We start from the raw sequence: 17282 nt of genomic DNA, 5'->3' as shown, positions 1-17282 counted from the left end.
ACAAGCTATGAAGACAGAATATGAAGTGTAGGCGTTGTAATTGATTGCTTTACTCACTTGCTCCCAATTCTACATTCTTAGTTTTTTTTTTTTATTTAGGTCAACCATGCAGAGCAATCAACTTCATTCTGAGAAGCCATCTTTCAAACAGAACAGCAAATTTATTAACATCCACAGGCGCACCTGTAAATGTCAAGCTGCAGTCTGCAGATCGTTAATAATGAAAGAGAACATCATTTGAATCCCCCAGTTCATGTGGCATTTTAGCAATCAGAGGATGAACTGTTCTCATTTGCAATGCTGCCCTTTGGAGTCCAATATGCATACAATGAATATTTAACAACAGCCGAGTACTGTGTGTATAATTGCACTTGGTGATGAGAGGATAACTGGGGAGTCATGCTTGATACCTTTAAACACTCATAGTTGCAAACTGTGCTGCGTTAAGAAAAAGCAAATAGCTATTGGATTACCGTGTTCATGAATATTTGAATCTTTGTTCTTCGTATAAACAAAATGTTATCGTTACAAAAAAGCGTCCCCCTTTGCCACCAAATCTAATATTAAATAGTGCATGTCATCATTCATTTGTCAGTTGGCTTGTGTGAAAATAGAGTCTTGAAAAATGTCCCCATCAGACATAATTACACATTTGGTTGAATGCTCCAGATGTTAGAGACACTTCAGTGCATAACTGGAATGACAATAAAATCTACAATAATAAAAGATTATTTGAAGTGCTTGCTCCAGGTTTTTTATTTTTTGTCCCAATGGGGGGTTGGCAATACCAGTATATCATGCAGCTATATTTGAAATATAGCCATTTTTTTATTTCCAGCTATACAGTACACAATCTCTGGAATTTGTTTCCCAAAGAAATTAGGGATGCCCCATTTAATAATTTTCTTAAAGTGTAAGTAGAATCCAAAGTTATTTTAGTTGCAATCATTCTGAGAAATATTTAAGAGCAACATAACCCAGTTATAATCATGTTTCGTTTACACTCTAAAATAATGGCCTTACATTTGTTGAGTCATTGTTTTTGAGTAGCCACTTCGATACAGAAGATTATGCTGTGGGACAGTGGTGTAATATTGGTATTATGATACCTCAACAGTTTATATGTTAGGACCCCAACCCGAAATCCACCCCCATCTAGATCGGGTCAACCACATTGGGTTGGGGTTAATTACATTTTTTAGAACCCACAGTGCTCTTATATGCCGGTGCTTCATGCACAGTAATATTTACAGTATAATCCACAGTGCTCGTGAACGCCGGTGCTTCATGCACAGAAATATTTACAGTATAATCCACAGTGCTCGTGAACGTTGGTGTTTCATGCACAGTAATATTTACAGTATAATCCACAGTGCTCGTGAACGTTGGTGCTTCATGCACAGTAATATTTACAGTATAATCCACAGTGCTCGTGAACGCCGATGCTTCATGCACAGTAATATTTACAGTATAATCCACAGTGCTCGTGAATGCCGGTGCTTCATGCACAGAAATATTTACAGTATGATCCACAGTGCTCTTATATGCCGGTGCTTCATACACAGTAATATTTACAGTATAATCCACAGTGCTCGTGAACGCCGGTGCTTCATGCACAGTAATATTTACAGTATAATCCACAGTGCTCAACTATGCCCTTCCATCAAGAAGGCTGACTTCCAGTTTCGTCCTACCATCTAGTTGGCCCATCCCTGTGAAATCGTACCATCAACCATACCTAGTGCCCTTCTTGGTTGGGAGGTGAAATTGCAACTCTGATCCCTTCTCTCCCCGTCACAGGGCCGCATGCCAAAAATAAATAACTCTTCTCTGCACTTAAAATGTATTAGTAAATGATTCTGCTTTAAGCAATATAACTGATCATTTCCTAATTCTGTTTACCATTAGCAAAGCACATGTTTTTGAGCAAATGATAGATTTTAACAATAGTTAGAATAATACATACCTTGGCAGTATAACACATATGGTACATCTTTAGGGTATTCTTTGAATGTTTTAAAAGTCTGACTGTCATTAAAAATAATAATTGCTGCACCTTTTTTCAGCTTTTGGTCATAATAAAATCGGCAAAGTGAAAGGAAGTGAGATTTTTTGTGAATTAAAGTAATTTACAGTTTTTCCCCCCTTCATTTTGTAACTTGCATGATGTATGCTGTGATATTAAGGTTACTGTCACTGTTGTACTCCGACTACGCCACATGGTGGCTCTGGGCACCAGGACCCAATAGAATCACACTGTACTTAAATACCAGAATTGTAAGTTGCAGAGGTTTGTATGTCATCGTATGTAGGATGCAGACCAGAGACACCACCCACAAAGGGCTAGGGTGGAAAGCAAACAAAAATACGCCCACTACAAGACTAGGGCACACAGTAACAAAAGGACATTTAAACCAAACAAACAAAAGGAAAAGAAAAAATGTAGACAAAAAGTGTAGAGGCCACACCCACTTGGTCCAAGACCAAATTATCCACTTTCCAGGACTAGGGAGGTCTAAGTCTCCAAGTAGCAGCAATCTAGGTCTGCTCCCACTGGTCATGCGTAGCTCTCTCTGGTTGTCTAACTGAGGGAAGGCAAGAATAAAATGTTAATAAAAACAAACAACACTTGCCTACTCCCTGCACTTTCCTTCCTTTAATTATTTAGTTACAATTTGCTACTAACCGCTTAAAGTCACCAAAATAAAAGTACTTTATTTAAAATCACTTGGTTTAAAACCCTTGTTAAGGAGCTCCTTCCTTAAACCAAAATGCAAACAGAGATAAAAGATTGCTATAAACTAAGTAAAAGCATTCAGTGTCAAATGCAGGCTTGACAACGTAGCAGAAGGGGTGGGGTAAACATAACTGAATAAATACTCTCAAGTATATATAAAAAGCACCGTTCGCTTCCCTGAACTCCAGACTCAAGTCGGATTCTCTCTGCGAACTCTCCGTTCCGTCCTGGTCCTGTTTTCGCGGCCCCAAACTCCTTGCTCCACTCCTTCTCCAACTTGTATTCCGGTTCTCCTGCGATTGCTGTGGTCACTTCTCCATTTGTTCCTTCCTTGGCTGCTTCTCCCCTAGCTGCTTCTCTTCCAGTCTCTCTGTCCTCGGGTACTCTTTTTTCACCCTCCTGCTCTTTTTTTGTGTCTCTGGTTCTTCCTGTTTATATAGTGGGGAAACCCCTCCCTTCTAATCTCCCTACCTATCGCCAGCTCCCTTATATGGTTGGCCACGTACCCGAACCGAATCACAGACTTCTTATATGTCTCAATAAAAAAACTAGATTACCCAGCAGTCTCACTTCTGATAGCTGCTGTCATCATCACCACTTCATACAGCCTCGTGCCATCTACAAAAACGAACTGGATATGTCAACAATAATAAAAATACATTTACAAAGTGTGCGCCAATTACCAATATAAATCAAAAAGTGAAGAAAAACAAATATACAATAATTAATACTGTGCCAAAAATAGTGCTTTATAATAGGGCTGTGAGGTGGACAACGGCACCGTGTGACATTACCATGGTATTTTTACACGGTACGGTAACTGTCAGCATTTTTTTTTTATACCAGCTTATCCCTACATGCCATGACTGCTATGTAACGCATGATCCAATTCCACCAGAACCTGGTTCAATTGTGAAATGGGAAGGCACTTGAATAAATGAAACAAATAGGAAATCTTTTTGTAAACAAATATGTAAACAAATATGACGGCCGGGATATAAACTGGATTATGTAGCAGTCAGCAAACTGCACGGAGAGCTGGACGCCAAAAAACATTTATAACTACAGTATGCGAAAAACATTTTCTGTTATTTATTTATTTACTTATTTACTTATGCTGTATCAGCTATATTTAAACAAAATAGATGTCAATATTTATGTATGCTTGTGGCAATGTGTGCCACCCCTGTGTGCATTTGTGTGTTATATGTTGTATGTTACGTGTGTTAATGTTGGTGTATAGATATGGCTGCACGGGATATAAATGGGTGTGTCAATAATTTTACACTATAGCTCTCCTCTCCAGTCCATATATAATGTGTATATATATATATATATATATATATATATATATATATATATATATATAGTTCTATGCACCGGCGTAGATTTAGCTAGGGACTGTAGGGACATGTCCCTACCAATGTCAAGGGACCGTTGAATTGTCCCTACCAATAATTTTGATAAATCTGAAACGTCTTTTGTCAAGTCATTTTATCCGCTCCACAAAGGGTTAACTCTCTCAAGATCCCCTGGTTGCTCCTCCCTCCTCCAAAAAAAAAACAAAAAAAAACGCTAATTTGATTGGCTTAGGCCCTAGGTTCTCAACCGGGTCGGCCGTGAAACCTTCCAGGGGGGGCGGTGAACGTTTGAATAATAACGTACTAGTAATAATAACAGTGACGTGCCAAACGATACTCCCGATTTCGCCCTTTGAGTGCAGCGAGTTATTAAAGAGAGAAAAAGAGATACCGGTAGAATGGCACCCTGGGATGTGTAGGTGTTTGGTGGGGTTTTGGGGTGTAATTAGCAGACAAGAAAACTACAAATTCCATAATGCATCACTCTAACACTGACTCAGTGCGCGGCCGACATAGATATAAAAGTAATTCCAGTGGGGCGTGAGTAAAACAAGGTTGTGAATCGCTGGCTTAGGCTGGACTCTGGAATGACGCTCATCTGAAGTTGCCGCTTGCCGGTCAGTCTGATATGAGTGTGAGCCACTGACTGAATGAAAGCCAGGTGCCGGGGCTGAAGGTATTGTCAGGTCGTGAGCAACATAGTTTGAGAGAATAAACCTACCTACCCACCTAATGGATAGGTAAGTAAGTTTATTACGTTAGCGACCCATTGCTAGCTGCTAACCCCACGTCCTTGGTGGCTAGCTAGCTTGTTTCACAGCTAAATCATTGTGTGTGTGTGTGTGTGTGTGAGAGAGAGAGAGAGAGAGAGAGAGAGAGAGAGAGAGAGAGAGAGAGAGAGAGAGAGAGAGAGAGAGAGAGAGAGAGAGAGAGAGAGAGAAAGAGAAAGAAAATGAATGAGCATGTTTTGATATCGTCAACCAACTAAGGTTATCTAATCACTTCAATTTGGCTTTAGGTGACTAAAGCATAATGGCAGCCAAAAAAAGAAAGATGGACGTAAGGAAGTTTTTTTTGGTTTTGTTTTTTTTTTACAAAAAGTCAAAGTGTAAGTAGGAAGATGTTAAAGTAATAAACACAATTGATACTGATTCTCATAGCACAAGTAAAAATAATTTACTAATGAAGTTAGCAAAGTCATACTTTCTCTCTAAACAGCATGCATCAATTTATCATTTTATCAGGCGAGTGAAGCAGTGCAGCCTGGTAAAAGCAGTACAGAGGCAGGTGGAGCAACAGGGTCACAGGTGAGGTCTGTAATGACTTAGTGATTATAACAGTGAAAGTGTTAGACTCAGTTTTGAGATATGTTATTGTTTGAGGCACATTGTGATATGATAGTAGGCTAATGCTGTATAGTAATACTCAGCAAATAAAGTTAGCATAGCCATATATTTTTTCTCTATATGGCATGCATTAATTTATTATTTTATCAGGTGAATGAAGCAATGCACCCAGGTACGAGCAGCAGCACAGACACAGGAGAGGCAGGCAGAGCATGTGAGCGTGCATGTGCTCATGCTTCTAGTGGCAGGGGTATTTGTAGCTTACAGTAAGGCTGGGATAGGTTATAATTCAGGTTATTAGTAATTCTATAGCAGGGATGTCAAACCAGCTTCCAGGACGGACACTTTATCATAGTGTTTTAAGTGTATACCAGCCAACTTCATGTCAATCAGATTGTCCTCCATTTATGTCCAGCATTCATTTCAAGTGACCATTTAACAGCTGTCTCCTAAAAAAAAATTTCCCGGGTGGGCATGCCCCCGAACCCCCCTAGCAACCGCGACTCCGCCCCCCTAAATAATTGTGTCCCCACCAATGTTCAAATCAAACCTACGCCCTTGGTTCTATGGGTTTCTGCTGCTTCACTGTTATCCACTTTACTTCTGAAAACGTAGCTCCAATGGCCCTCCAACAGAGACTATGCCCAGCTGTAAATCTTAAATATTACAAATGCTGGAAGACTGTGATGATTTAGGTATGAAATGATTTGAACAATTATTTTGAATTATGCATTTGAAAATTATATCTCCGTCTTTATTAACTTTTTAAAAGTCAATTTACATTTGTGTTGGTACATTGAAGGAATGATGATTTGTAATTGCACGGGGACTCATATTTCCCATTCTGCCTCTGTTTTAATCTTCTCTCTCATGCCCCCAGGAAACAACCCATAATGGTGGCTTTTAACAATTCATGAACAATTTTTGACTGCTGTGCAAAATTGCCTCAGACTATAGCTGTCATAAAAAACAAAGATTGTGGAGGACATTCTGGTTATTATGGATCCATAATGTGTCTGATTTTGGCTGGGAAAAAAAATAATACAGTATATATTATTGGTGTAATCACTAGCATTTCAGCCAATTCATATCAGAGGAAAAGAAATGAACAAATATGTTTTTCTACATTCATTTATGCACTACTTCTCTCAGTTCCATTATATATTATTTCACCTTAATTTTTCTACCTAAATGCCCAATTAAAATGCTACCTTACCACTGGAAACCACTAATTGATTGGGAAGATTGATGAGCGACCGTTCCTGATGTCATCCAAGCACCTAATTTTACTCACGTACTGAACCCTGGAGACAAAGACCCAGCCTGGGAAGTTTCCATCTGGACTAGGTTGAGCGTCACAGAATCGCAATGTGGAGAACTTGCCCCAGCCAACTTTCCAATTTAGCACCCAGAAAAACAAATGATAAAGAAAATTTACAAATGAGAGGAGGCCATTCGGCCCATCTTGCTTGTTTGGTTGTTAGTAGCTTATTGATCCCTGAATCTCATCAAGCAGCTTCTTGAAGGATCCCAGGGTGTCAGCTTCAAAAACAGTACTGGGGAGTTGGTTCCAGACCCTCACAATTCTCTGTGTAAAAAAGTTCCTCCTATTTTCTGTTCTGAATCTTTATATAATCTCCATTTGTGATCCCTGGTCCTTGTTTCTTTTTTTCAGGTCGAAAAAGTCCCCTGGGTCGACATTGTCTGTACCTTTTAGGATTTTGAATGCTTGAATCAGATCGCCGCATAGTCTTCTTTGTTCAAGACTGAATAGATTCAATTCTTTTCGTCTGTCTGCATATGACATGCCTTTTAAACCCGGGATAATTCTGGTTGCTCTTCTTTGCACTCTTTCTAGAGCAGCAATATCCTTTTTGTAACAAGGTGACCAGAACTGAACACAATATTCTAGGTGAGGTCTTACTAATGCATTGTAAAGTTTTAACATTACTTCCCTTGATTTAAATTCAACACTTTTCACAATGTATCTGAGCATCTTGTTGGCCTTTTTTATAGCTTCCCCACAAAGCCTGACTTCTTTCCCAGCAAGGCTTGCTGCTAAGGTCACATTAATTTGTTTACAAAACCAAAAGGATGGACATTATTGCTTTGCTTCCAACAACATTAACAATTATTTAGAGCTTTCTGTTACAAAAAAAGAAACAAGAAATTTAAAGCACAGAAGAAACCTGCTCACCTCTGATGTGGATTAAAAGTTTACGCCCACTCGTCACGTGATTGGTCAGTGTTGTGACGTACTTCCACCCATCCCCCTTTGGCCCTGCCACACTCCCACACACCTCCCCCCTATGTGCACAGCACACATAGCCACCATCGGCCACTTCCCCCACAAAACACCAACCCTCTCACCTCATGCCCTTTTTTCCCCCATGTCCATGTGGATCTTTGTGGGCGGGTTGGTAACCAGGACTGTGGTGGTGGTCTTCTCACCTACTTCTTCTTCTGCCAGCAGCGCAAATGCTGTTAGTGGCAACGCTGGCAGCAGCAAACCCGAAAACTTTGGGGGGGGGTATTCCGACTGCGGAAATGGTGCTAGTGACAACACTGGCAGCAGCACGGGGCACTCCAGCAGAGGCAATGCCGGCAGTGGAAACGCTGGCAGCGGAAATGCTGCCTCCTCTGGACCTGCAGCCAGGAGTGGCAATGCTGACAACGGCAATGCTGACAGTCGTGTAGCACACTCTAGCCCTGGAAAGAAGGCCTCCACAAAGAGGGGTTCTTTGTAGGGGCATACATCTGGGAGGTGCCCATACTCCACATAGGTGAGGCACCTCAGAACCCCTCCTTCCCCTAACCGGTGCTGCTGTTCCTCCAGGCTTTCCTTCCGCTCCATTTGTTTCATATATATATATATATATATATATATATATATATGAAGCGATGATTGTCTCTCTCAATTTATGCCAACCAGCCGGGAATGTTCCAACAAACCTTTATGCTTATGATTCAGGTCTGCAGAGAGAACTTGGTCGCATACCTTGTGGTTTTTCTTATTGATCAACACAGATTCAATTAATTTTATTTATTTTGTTGACAAACTTCAAAAAATAAAAAAATAAAAACGTTTCTGATCCACGTCCACGACACGTTTCAACTTCTAGTTTTCATCAGACACCTGCAGTTCCTGGTCTGAGCCTCTAGGGGTGCTGTCCCATGCTGACACCACCTGTGCAGGACAGCGTCACTGGCAATGCTGTTTAGACCAGGAAGGGAGACTCAGACACAGAAGTTGCAGGTTAAGCACGAATGTGCACATTTAATTCAATGATAAAACAATAAACAAACAAAGCACAGGAACAAAACAAAAGGCACAGTGGCCAAAATAAATAAGTTTAACAAAATTCACCAAACGTAAACAAACACGGACACGGACGTAAATACAGGACAACACAGAACACAAAACGCACACCTCCCCATATCACCTTATTTATACACCTGTGGCTGGAGCCTTAATTAATCATTAATCATTTATTCAATTCACGGCTCCAGCCACATTCCCACGTGTTTTGACAGGGAGCAATTTAACCCCCTCCCTGCCAACCCATTATTCCCCACAACAACACGCACACATACACCAGCAGGGCTTTCACCCTGTCACTCTGCCACAAAAACTTATAAATCATATGTACTATTAAAACAGCAGGAACATGAAAACAAATGATTTAATACTCACTACATTAAAAAAAACATCTCTCACCTGATACAAAGTGTCTCATAGATCACTCCAAATGACCCAATGACATACAATTAAAGAGCTGCATTTGTTTGAAGTCCTAAGTGTATATATTTTATGTTCAGCTGCTGAAACGGATTTGACCTTCTTAGATTTGAATGACTATATCAATGTGAAATACTATGAAATTCTCTTTAGGTGACGTCTAAATTAGCATACACTTAGAACGCTGTAGCTTATACAGACATGAATGCAGTCTAACAATGTAGACACGCTGAAGATTAAAGACTTTGACAGGTTATACTGTATAGAAATAAATGTAATCCAGTAATGTGGACATAGTGGCGGTGAAAGTCAAGGAGCCGTGATATACCGCAGCATGAATCCGTGAGGATAAATTTTGATTTCCATTTTATGAGATCCTGGATATTATTATTATTATTATTATTTGTTTATTTAGCAGACGCCTTCATCCAAGGCGACTTACAGAGAGTAGGGTGTGTGAACTATGCATCAGCTGAGGCGGGATTTGAACCGGGGACCTCCTGGTTACAAGCCCTTTTCTTTAACCACTGGACCACACAGCCTCCCATATGATATATATTTGTAAACACTTAGAATAAATATTATATATATATATATATATATATATATATATATGGATTAAAGTGGATGGCAAAAATCATGCTTTGGTTTCAAAAGCAATTTCCCAATTCCAGTATCAAAACTGGGTTAACCCAAAAATAAAATGCAAGTCAAAATCTATTTCAGCTACTATTAAACATAACAATAAAAGTTTCATTTATTGTCACAAGTACAGCCAGACATACATTTTGAATACATCTGTATATTATTTTTGAAAGCTACCAGTTGGGGTATATATATATATATGTTTCAATATCAGAATAGGATTAATCCAACAAAATATGCAAGGGGTGTGCATGAAACCGAAACCACCCAGAATGCTGCTGTTTCTTTCAGCCAGAGAACATTTATGCTCAGTTCAGAAATCAAAATGTTTTGTTTGTTTTTTTATATAAATTTAGTCATTGACAATTATTTTTATTATGTTCTCCCCAATTTGGAAATGGCCAATTATTTTTAGGCTCAGCTCACCGTTACCACCCCTGCGCTGACTCGGGAGGGCGAAGACGAACACACGCTGTCCTCCTAAGCGTGTACTGTCAGCCGACCGCTTTTTTTCACACTGCGGACTCACCATGCAGCCACCCAAGAGCTACAGTGTCAGAGGACAATGCAGCTCTCGGGCAGCTTACAGGTAAGCCCACAGGCGCCCGGCCAGACTACAGGAGTCGCTGGTGCGTGGTGAGCCGAGGACACCCTGGCCGACCTAACCCTCCCTCCCCCCGGGTGGCGCTCGGCCAATTGAGCGCCGCCCCCTGGAAGCTCCCATCCTCGGTCGACAAAAGAACAGCCTGGACTCGAACTTGCGACGTCCAGACTATAGAGCGCATCCTGCACTCCACATGGAGCGCCTTTACTGGATGCGCCATTCGGGAGCCCGACTAAAGAATTCTTAAAGAGACATGCAAAAAATATACTAGCGGGAAAAAAAGATTGTAAACAACATGCTTAAACACATCATCAGTTTTCCTGCATTTTGACTGCACTTGTTTCTACCAAAGACTACCGATTGCCCTTGTAAACCTATTAAGTGCCTTGCATGGAATACTAAAGAGCAATCTGCTGGACAGCCCTGGCTTACAAGGGCACATTGATGCAAACAAAGCCCTATTATCTGCACACCAGAACCTGAACTAAACCAAATTCTGAATGAAGGACTGTGACAGGCCGAGAGTGGTGTAGTGAAACAAGTGAATGTCCAGACAGTACTGTTCAAAAACATCTGTGTTTATATACTAAAACCAAATAACAAGCTGCCCTTTTCCCAGCGATGGTATTGGGGGTACATGGCAGGTTACAGTCCTAAACACAAAAGATACTCTCCAAAACCACAATCCTCTGTGCACGAAACTGTGCGCTGTGACTTGAGATGTGATGCATGTGAATTGCGATGTGATGCATGTGACTTGGGATGTGAAGCTCTTTATTTTCTCAGATAGGAAATTAATTAGTGTTTTGTTTAGTTGTTTTTAAAGTAAGAAATTACTATTATCTGTTCACCACAATTCAAGCACAACAGGCATTTTAGATTAAACAATTTAGTTTTTGTTTGATTGAAACACCTGGGGAACTGAGAAAATAATGAATCTGTTTAGGTTCTGTCTTTAATCTACGCCCCCATGCTGCTGACAGCTGCTTTGTCTCTGCATTTCACATTTAATAATTAAAAAAATTAAATAGGGTCACTCCTATAGAAAAGGCAATTTAATTGAGTATTCTATCTAGCTACAGACGTGCTCAAATTTGTTGGTACCCTTACAGCTCATTGAAATAATGCTTCATTCCTCCTGAAAAGTGATGAAATTAAAAGCTATTTTATCATGTATACTTGCATGCCTTTGGTATGTCATTGAATAAAGCAAAGAAGCTGTGAAAAGAGATGAATTATTGCTTATTCTACAAAGATATTCTAAAATGGCCTGGACACATTTGTTGGTACCCCTTAGAAAAGATAATAAATAATTGGATTATAATGATATTTCAAACTAATTCGTTTCTTTAATTAGTATCACACATGTCTCCAATCTTGTAATCAGTCATTCAGCCTATTTAAATGGAGAAAAGTAGTCACTGTGCTGTTTGGTATCATTGTGTACACCACACTGAACATGGACCAGAGAAAGCAAAGGAGAGAGTTGTCTGAGGAGATCAGAAAGAAAATAATAGACAAGCATGGTAAAGGTAAAGGCTACAAGACCATCTCCAAGCAGCTTGATGTTCCTGTGACAACAGTTGCAAATATTATTAAGAAGTTTAAGGTCCATGGAACTGTAGCCAACCTCCCTGGGCGCGACCGCAAGAGGAAAATCGACCCCAGATTGAACAGAAGGATATTGCGAATGGTAGAAAAAGAACCAAGGATAACTGCCAAAGAGATACAAGCTGAACACCAAGGTGAAGGTACGTCAGTTTCTGATTGCACCATCCGTCGCTTTTTGAGCGAAAGTGGGCTCCATGGAAGAAGTCCCAGGAGGACTCCACTTTTAAAAGAAAAACATAAAAAAGCCAGACTGGAATTTGCTAAAATGCATATTGACAAGCCACAATCCTTCTGGGAGAATGTCCTTTGGATAGATGAGTCAAAACTGGAGCTTTTTGGCAAGTCACATCAGCTCTATGTTCACAGATGAAAAAATGAAGCTTTCAAAGAAAAGAACACCATACCTACAGTAAAACATGGAGGAGGCTCGGTTATGTTTTGTGGCTGCTTTGCTGCGCCTGGCACAGGGTGCCTTGAATCTGTGCAGGGCACAATGAAATCTCAAGACTAGCAAGGCATTCTGGAGCGAAACGTACTGCCCAGTGTCAGAAAGCTCTGTCTCAGTCGCAGGTCATGGGTCCTCAAACAGGATAATGACCCAAAACACACAGCTAAAAGCACCCAAGAATGGATAAGAACAAAACATTGGACTATTCTGAAGTGGCCTTCTATGAGTCCTGATCTGAATCCTATCGAACATCTATGGAAAGAGCTGAAACTTGCAGTCTGGAGAAGGCACCCATCAAACCTGAGACAGCTGGAGCAGTTTGCTCAGGAAGAGTGGGCCAAACTACCTGTTAACAGGTGCAGAAGTCTCATTGAGAGCTACAGAAAATGTTTGATTGCAGTGATTGCCTCTAAAGGTTGTGCAACAAAATATTAGGTTAGCGGTCCCATCATTTTTGTCCATGCCATTTTCATTTGTTTTATTATTTACAATATTATGTTGAATAAAAAATCAAAAGCAAAGTCTGATTTCTATTAAATATGCAATAAACAATGGTGGATGCCAATTACTTTTGTCAGTTTCAAGTTATTTCAGAGAAAATTGTGCATTCTTCGTTTTTTGTGGAGGGGTACCAACAAATTTGAGCACGTCTGTAAATAGAAAATCTATTTTAGAACGCTCTGGAAAAAAATACTGATATTAAGTCAAGTGAGAATATATACAGATATGGCCAAAGGTGTTTGTGGCAAAGTGCCCCCCCCTGTGTATGTTATGTTACGTGTTGTGTGTAAATGTTGGTGTATAGGCATTGGTACACGGGATATAAGCGGTCTGTGTTTCACGTGTGTGTAAATTGTATATTTGTATTTAGGCACGGGGATGGCACATCACATCACGTGCAAGTAAAAAGTAATATGTGAGCACGGGGAATTGCACTTTAATTAATTCACGTGCAGTTGTACCGAGATTCCAATTGAATGATTGACTAGCAATCGAATCTCGGTACAACTGCATAAAAGCTGCATGTTTTCACTCACTGGGGGTTGGTGTTCGGTGAGTGGAGAACGGGATTGGAGACGGAGGTGAAAGAATAATAATAATAGTAAAAGTAAAAGTAGTAGTTAACGTGTTTTCACTCACCGTGTTTGTTGGTCTGTCCGTGCACCGTTTGTTTAGTGTTAGTCCGTTTTGTATGTCTGTTTATTTTGGCGCAAGTGCCGTGTCCAGTGTTTTTTGTCTGTTAACCCTTTTATTTTCTGTTCTGTTTATTAAATGCTGAGCGCGATCACGCGCCCAGCTTATACCAAACCCCAAGTCTCTCTGTCTGTTTACTCCCTGCTTCTGGTCTGACGCCACCCACTCCGGCCGTCTTTGTGACAGTGTTGCATTACCCTATATAATTAACTGTTCTTACTTCATAAAGTCAAATTAAACCATAATATATTTTGTATTACATTGTGGCTTTCCTAATCAGCTCGAATTACACATATCTACAGTACTGTGCAAAAGTTTTAGGCAGGTGTGAAAAAATGCTGTTAAGTAAGAATGCTTTCAAAAATAGACATGTTAATAGTTTATATTTATCAATTAACAAAATGCAAAGTGAGTGAACAGAAGAAAAATCTACATCAAATCAATATTTGGTGTGACCACCCTTTGCCTTCAAAACAGCATCAATTCTTCTAGGTACACTTGCACACAGTTTTTGAAGGAACTCGGCAGGTAGGTTGGCCCAAACATCTTGGAGAACTAACCACAGTTCTTCTATGGATTTAGGCAGCCTCAGTTGCTTCTCTCTCTTCATGTATTATTATTATTATTATTTATTTCTTAGCAGACGCCCTTATCCAGGGCGACTTACAATCGTAAGCAAAAACATAATCCCAGAAAGACTCGATGATGCTGAGATCAGGGCTCTGTGGGGGCCATACCATCACTTCCAGGACTCCTTGTTCTTCTTTACGCTGAAGATAGTTCTTAATGACTTTCGCTGTATGTTTGGGGTCGTTGTCATGCTGCAGAATAAATTTGGGGCCAATCAGATGCCTCCCTGATGGTATTGCATGATGGATAAGTATCTGCCTGTACTTCTCAGCATTGAGGAGACCATTAATTCTGACCAAATCCCCAACTCCATTTGCAGAAATGCAGCCCCAAACTTGCAAGGAACCTCCACCATGCTTCACTGTTGCCTGCAGACACTCATTCGTGTACCGCTCTCCAGCCCTTCGGCGAACAAACTGCATTCTGCTACAGCCAAATATGTAAAATTTTGACTCATCAGTCCAGAGCACCTGCTGCCATTTTTCTGCACCCCAGTTCCTGTGTTTTCGTGCATAGTTGAGTCGCTTGGCCTTGTTGGCTTTTTGGCCGCAAGTCTTCCATGAAGGCCACTTCTGACCAGAATTCTCCGGACAGTAGATGGGTGTACCAGGGTCCCACTGTTTTCTGCCAATTCTGAGCTGATGGCACTGCTGGACATCTTCCGATTGCAAAGGGAAGTAAGCATGATGTGTCTTTCATCTGCTGCAGTAAGTTTCCTTGGCAGACCACTGCATCTACGGTCCTCAACGTTGCCCGTTTCTTTGTGCTTCTTCAAAAGAGCTTGGACAGCACATCTGGAAACCCCTGCCTGCCTTGAAATTTCTGCCTGGGAGAGACCTTGCTGATGCAGTATAAATACCTTGTGTCTTGTTGCTGTGTTCAGTCTTGCCATGGTGTTTGACTTTTGACAGTAAACTGTCTTCACCTTCACCTTGTTAGCTGAGTTTGGCTGTTCCTCACCCAGTTTTATTCCTCCTACACAGCTGTTTCTGTTTCAGTTAATGATTGTGTTTCAACCTACATATTGAATTGATGATCATTAGCACCTGTCTGGTATAATTGTTTAATCATACACCTGACTATATGCCTACAAAATCCCTGACTTTGTGCAAGTGTACCTGTTTTGAAGGCAAAGGGTGATCACACCAAATATGGATTTGATTTAGATTTTTCTTCTGTTCACTCACTTTGCATTTAGTTAATTGATAAATATAATCTATTAACATGTCTATTTTTGAAAGCATTCTTACTTTACAGCATTTTTTCACACCTGCCTAAAACTTTTGCACAGTACTGTATATCTTATGTGATGGCAGTGAAAAGTATCAAAAGAAGAATGCCAATTAACAATACTGTGCTGAAATTAGTATGCGTTCTTCAACCAAAAGCAGTGAACTCGGGAGACATCGTCCAACTTGCAAAGCTTTTCCCACAGATTGTTCCTGGAAATGTGCTGGATAGCCTAGAAATTGAATTTATGAGGTAACAAGTAACTTATGTGATGGAACTTAGACGGGATCTGGCAGCTCATGAAAACTGGCACAAAATGTCGCTATTGTCTAAACTTTTTCCTACACTTGACAAGTTTGCCATGAATATGTTGGCTTTGCCACACAGTACTGCAGAATTAGAACACATTTTTTCTCACCTGAGCCTTGTAAAAACAGACGTAGGACATCAACTGTCTACAGACACTCTGGATGGAATTCTGACTATCAAGACGGCTGTTAAAAACAGCACCAGCTTCAGAACAACGAAGCAAATGATCCAGTCTGCAAATGTGTCCATGTACATGAAGTAAATAAGACCTAAAGAAATAAATACATAAAAATAGACAATTTTGTCAAGTATTTTATTGTTTCAGATTTTTTTTTAATACAGTGTCAGTAAAGAAAGGTCACTGTAAGTCTGTATGTCAGTGTGAGAGGGGCGTGGGTGATTCACTGAACACAAAGGAGTCAGATAATGTCTTTGAAATGTCTCTTGCAAGGGCTAACCCAAGGAATAGGAGAGTGTCATTCTTATGGCTGTGTGGTCCAGTGGTTAAAGAAAAGGGCTTGTAACCAGAAGGTCCCCGGTTCAAATCCCGGCTCAGCCACTGAGTCATTGTGTGACCCTGAGCAAGTCACTTAACCTCCTTGTGCTCCGTCTTTTGGGTAAGACGTAATTGTAAGTGACTCTGCATGCGATGCATAGTTCACACAGCCGAGTCTCTGTACGTCGCCTTGGATAAAGGCGTCTGCTAAATAAACAAATAATATGGGATCGATCGTTCCCCCAAGAAACGCCCCCAATCAATCAAAGAAGTCCGAGCGACACACCCTTGCTCAACCTCTGTGTCATCGCCATGATTGGCAGGTAGGTCCTACAGGGATTCCGACCCCCCACCCCCCCATACAGGATCACGCATTCGCCCGATAGCCAGCACAGATCTCCCCTGTCACAGTCAGTAGAAACAAAAGGTTGACAACCCTGATATTGGATTGTACTGCAATCAGATTTTACTGTTTAATTAATTATTATAGGACTATTTGTATACCAAGGTGTGGCAATGTGCCCCGTCCCTGTGTGCATTTCTGTGTTATATGTTGCGTGTGGTGTGTTAATGTTGGTGTATAGATATGGCTGCACGGGATATAAATGGGTGTGTGTAGCATGAGTTATTTAAAATGTATAATTGTATTTAGGCACAGGGATTGCACTTCACTTCACGTGCATTTAAAGTATTTAATAATATGTGAGCACAGGTTTGCACAGAATTAATTCACGTGCTGGGATTCAAGTGAATAATTAATTAGTAATTGAATCCCGGCACAACAGTATATATAGACGCACGTTTCACTCACTCTGGGTTGGGTGTTTGGTGAGTAGTGAACGGGAGAGAGAGAAGGAGAAATAAAGTAAGAAATAATTGCTATTGTTTGTTTATTTTTACTGACCGTGTTTCTCTGTTAGTCCATCGTTTGT

Source organism: Acipenser ruthenus, chromosome 1 (genome assembly GCF_902713425.1).
Source record: "Acipenser ruthenus chromosome 1, fAciRut3.2 maternal haplotype, whole genome shotgun sequence".
In the NCBI taxonomy this organism is placed as follows: Eukaryota; Metazoa; Chordata; class Actinopteri; order Acipenseriformes; family Acipenseridae; genus Acipenser; species Acipenser ruthenus.
The sequence above is the reverse complement of the archived record's forward strand: the minus strand, read 5'-3'. Positions refer to the sequence as shown.